Consider the following 5,060-nt stretch of genomic DNA (forward strand, 5'->3'; position numbering starts at 1 on the left):
TGGGGCATCAGGATCAGAGGAAAACACACTAATAAACTACAATATGCATATAACACAATCTTGCTTACTGAAAGTGGGGAGGACTTGAAACACTTGCTGATGAAGATCAAGGATTGTAGCCTTCAGTATGGATTATGACTCAACGTAAAGAAGACCAAAATCTTCACAACTGGACCAATAGGTAACATTATGATAAGTGGAAAAAAAGATTGAAGTTGTCCAGGATTTTGTCTTGCTTGTCTCAACAACCAATGCTCATGGAAATAGCAGTCAAGAGATCAAAATATGCACTCCATTAAGCAAATATTCTGCACGAGACCTCTTTAGAGCAATGAAAAGCAAGGATGTTACTAAGGTACACCTGACACAGTCATGGGGTTTTAAATTGCCTCATATGAATGTGAAAAATGGACATTGGATAAGAAAGACCAAAAAAGAATGGATGCATATAAATTATGGTGCTGACCAAAAAATGATAGCAGCTCTAAAGGACAGATTGAGCTCTCCTGGAAGAAGTAGGGCCAGAGTGCTTCTTAGAGGTAAGAATGGCAAGGCTTTGCCTTCCATATTTTGGCCATGTTGTCAGGAGAGCCCAGTCCCTGGAGAAGGACATCGGGCTTGGTAAAATGGAAGGGAGTGAAGACAGGAAGGCCTTCAAGGAGGTGGGTTGACACGGTGGCTGCCCCAGTGGGCTTCAGCATGGGAACAATTATGACGATGGCCCAGGAGCAGGCAGTGTTTCACTCTGTTGTGCGTAGGGTTGCTACGTCTCAGAACCTATTCCATGGCGCTTATCTACAGCCACCATGCCCAGTGGTCGGTTTGCTGCGACCACAGTGACGTGTTTTGAATCCACGCTATGCCTCTTCTCTGCTAATCCATGTAGCTTCCCGTTGCTATGAGGATGGAAAAGTAAACCGTCAGCATGGCCTGTGAATCCTTCGTGGTCTAATTCCTTCTGGGATGCACAGCCTGGCCTGCCCTACCACAGAGGAGCCCGTGGGAGTCTGCAGCTCTTTCCCTTCTGCTGCCACCCCTGCCCTCTCACTGCACTTGCTTTCTAGTGAGTCTTTCTTCCTTCACTTTCCATCTGGGTAGGCTTTCCTCAAACATCACATCTTCCGCTCAGATTTCACTTTCTTGTGAAATATTTCCTGCTCCTGCTCAGAGGTAAATCTTTGAGAATGAAATGAAATATTTAATGAAGGCAAGTGGCAAATACTGCTACGAAATGACATAGAGTTTTTCAAGAGCAAAAATATCAAAACAAGAAGCTATAGTTTCTTGACATATCCTCCATTTGGTCTATATGCTTCTGAGTCTCCATTTTTTTGTTTGTTTTTCCTTTTGATCCTTTCTTCTTTAAAGTGCTAAAGAATAATGCTGTGTCACTTCCCGGATTAAGCATCATGGCATTTTCAGTAGCCTCATAGGCATGTCAAAGTTGAACAATGTGTAAGGGACACTTCAGAAGTATTGATGAACTTGGGTGATGTTATTGGTGCAGAATATTGAAAGTGCCACGAACTCCCAGGAAAACACACAAGTCTGTTTTGACCTAACGGCTCCAACAAAGGGCTCACACGTAAGCACTGCGAGGCTGGTGCAGGGAGGGGCAGTGGTTCCCCTGATTGTACGGCGAGCTGACCGAGGCATTGGAGTTGACTGCAGGACACCCAACAACACCCCTCTCCTGAAGTGTTCTGTGCTCCTTTTGATTGAGACCGCGTCCACATGGCAGCCTGGGCGCCCTCTGGGGCACGCGTCCTGCTCCTTTCCAATGTGCTCTGAGGGTTGGGAACAAACGGAGATCCAGGGGGGCAAGATCAGAGCTGTCAGAGACCTGGGGTCAGTTTTCCCAATGAAATTTTCATAAATGAGTTCTCTTGCCAGAAAAATTCTGTGGCACAACTTATAGTGCAGTCTTCAGTTTCCTTAAAACGTCTTCACATCTCCCTATGACCATTCCGTGTCCTTCAAGAAAATCTCCCCAGATAACCCTTTTGGACCATGCTCTCAAGGTTTGATAAAGAGGATGAATGAGAGCCCTTCACCTTCTGGGTAGAGAAAGCTGTCTCCTCACTGTGGAAGGCTCTCAAATGGAAAATGTACATCTTGCCACACACTTCTTTTCCCTTTAATGATTATTGCAGTATACTTCTTAGCATCCAAAAAAAAAAAAGGATGTTGCTTTTGTTTTGGCCAAGTTGTACCTTTCCTTCTGGAATAGAAACGACCACGATAATGGTGCTTGCTTACATACTGGAGAATACTGTTACACAAAGCCCACCGCGGCTCCTAAGTTTAATGATGCCCTGTGAATGTAGGAACTTCAGAGAGACCCTGTCATTGTACTTGCTGATGCTTTTTATTACTCTTGGGAGTATATCTGGATTTTGGTTGCCTCCCCCCAAAGACAACCCTTTTGGGATCCCCCAAAATCCATACCTTCTAAACTGACCTCCCTGCCCTTAAATGTAACTTGTCCAGCACATTCCTTCAGAAGCCACTACTTTGATTGGATGTTTTAAGGGACCCTAATGAGACTCAAGCAAGTGTCTTCCTGAGAGAACTTGTCTGAACCATCTGCTGATGACACGAATAAACTCAAGCGTGTTTTTGAAATAAACCTGTGCATGTGTGATCTGAAAACCTAGTAGCAATGCTTTTTTGACTTACCATCCTATGTTTAGGTGTGTCTGGACAATCCAGGTATATTACGGTGGGCTTTCCAGAGAAGCAAAATGAGTGATTCTTGTATGTGTTTGTATATAGAACGGCATATGGGAAAATGGATCACATAGTTACAGAAGTAGTTAAATCCAGTCCAGTTCAAGTCGGGTTTCCCCTGACTCATGTAGCTATGGAAACCGATAAACAGGAAGTAGGATGACAAAGGGAGAGTGGCGACACAGAGGTAAATGAATCTGAGGTCAGCTGAATGAACCAGTCTTTAGGAGTATGCTCACAGCTCCTGGGATCAGCAGGTGACACAACATAGAGATCAAGGAATCAGATTCAGGATCCAGCGCAAGGGAAGGGCCAAGAAGAACTCGGCTCCATTAGTATCTCTCTTATACAAAAGGCCACACACCCAAGTATGTGTCATCAGGCTCAATCTCTACCTTTACTTAGGGGTGTTTAGTGTACATAGACTTTAATCATCACACCAGGTTTTCAACTGTTGTCACCTAACTGATAACACATGTACTTTTGCTCCATAGGACTTATCCCAACTGTTTAAGAAACTTTCTAGTTTCTTTTTCCCCACTTTTCAGCTTTGTTTAATGACCCTCATCTCACTGCAGGCTGGGTGCAGGCAGTGGGTGTCAGGTGGTCACTTGAAGATCTTGCCCTGGTTGAAGGCTTTGCCCACATGCAAGAAGTATTCCAGGACCAGCATATAGGTCTCCCAGCCTCCAGGATCCACTTTCCACCATATGTATGACTTGTAGTCTAGCTGCCAATCAGGATTCACTGTGAAGGCGAGCTGTTGGCTCTGAAGACCCAGACTCCAGAAATGGAGCTGCTGCTGTTGGTTCTGAAGAGGATGACACTGGTGAAGGCATTCTTCCTTAACTTGTCCAATCACTAGAAAATTCCAGCGATGAGGTTGTGGCTCATGAAGGTCTGGGTCAGCTCTTTTGGAAAGTGATATTCAGCATACCACAGGGAGCAGCCTGGCTTATCAAAGTGCACTGAGAAATTGGGTAGCGACACCAAAACGGCATTCTTATTGTATTCCTTGTGTTCACACTCACCCAGAACAGAGGGACTCTTGGGTCGGTGAGCACAGGGTTCCTTGACCTCCAGCGCCTTGGCCAGAGTCTGCTCACACTCTTCCTTCTGCACCTCAGACACAGGAGCCCTTGCCTTTTGCTCTTCCTTCTGCGCCGACTGGGCATCTGCTTCTCCTCTTGGGGTCCTTTCTACTTCTGTGGGGGCTTATTTTTTAGCTGAATCTCTGTAAACCTTTTAACCTCAAATTGGGCCATCTTCAAAGCATTGCCTCCCCCCAAGAAAGCTCAAAACTGGAGCTAATTAATGAAGGTGAGGATCCAGCAGTTGATATTGGGGAAGGCCTGGTGTTAAGAAGATTCTAAGATGTGTTTGTAGAGCCACAACAGGGTCCACACAACTGTGATGTCAGCCAGGGACACTCTGTTACCCACCAGGAAAGCCCTGGTTTTCAAGGGAACATCCAGTCACCCCAGAATTTGCCTCACCTCCACCTTGGCATGCTCTCTGGCTTACTTGTTGTGATGCATGATGCCCACGGTAAGGAATACCCGCACAAAACTCAACCATCCCACCCCCTGGGCTGTCCTTTGGAGTTTTTCTCCACACCTCCTCATTGCTCACACCAGAGGCAATGGCATCGCTATCAAACATGCAGAATACACCCTCACCCTCAAACTCTGGGAGCAGGCCAGCAGGAAATTTGTGGAGAAATTGGGGTGATGTGGTAGGTTTGGCCAAAGTGGAAGTGGGGTGGTGTGGAGAACACATGGACCCGAGCCCTGCTGTACTGAGCACAGCTGAGGACTTTGAAGGATCTCTGTTTTTCCAGCTATATATACTGGGTCCTGGAGGCCATGGTGATTCCCAAGAAGACACTTCCTATTTTCATTTTAAATATGTATTTTCTTGGAATAACTCTCAGAATCATGAGGGCAATAATGTGTTTATCATGTTCATGTCCCAGCACATGGCAGGGTAAATACCCCGCTTCCCTGAAAATAAGATGTGCTAGGTCTTATTTTCAGAGGATGTCTTATTTTTCCATGAAGAAGAATACGGTACACATTTATTATTTATTGTTTTATTAAAAGAGACCTCACACTTCCTGTCTGCCCCGGCTGCACTGTGGCCAACAGTGAGCTGCGTGGCGGCCTGCTACAGTCCAGAATCCAAAGTTACGGTAGCTTCGAGGGGCCTTATTTTCTGGGGATGCCTTCTATTTCAGCGAGAGGCAAAACTGTAAGTAGGTCTTATTTTCGGGGGATGTCTTACTTTCAGGGAAACAGGGTAGCTAGCACAAAGTGGATGCTCATTGGCCA

General features: G+C 45.7%; 1 pseudogene; it reads right to left on the reverse strand.

The window, feature by feature from the left end:
- Window positions 1–3,337: 3,337 nt before the first annotated feature.
- On the reverse strand, window positions 3,338–4,597 carry LOC101639853 (annotated as a pseudogene).
- Window positions 4,598–5,060: the final 463 nt, after the last annotated feature.

The sequence above is a fragment of the Echinops telfairi genome, unplaced genomic scaffold (assembly GCF_000313985.2).
Source record: "Echinops telfairi isolate 266 unplaced genomic scaffold, ASM31398v2 ScPeMD7_7467;HRSCAF=8505_1, whole genome shotgun sequence".
NCBI classification, from domain to species: domain Eukaryota; kingdom Metazoa; phylum Chordata; class Mammalia; order Afrosoricida; family Tenrecidae; genus Echinops; species Echinops telfairi.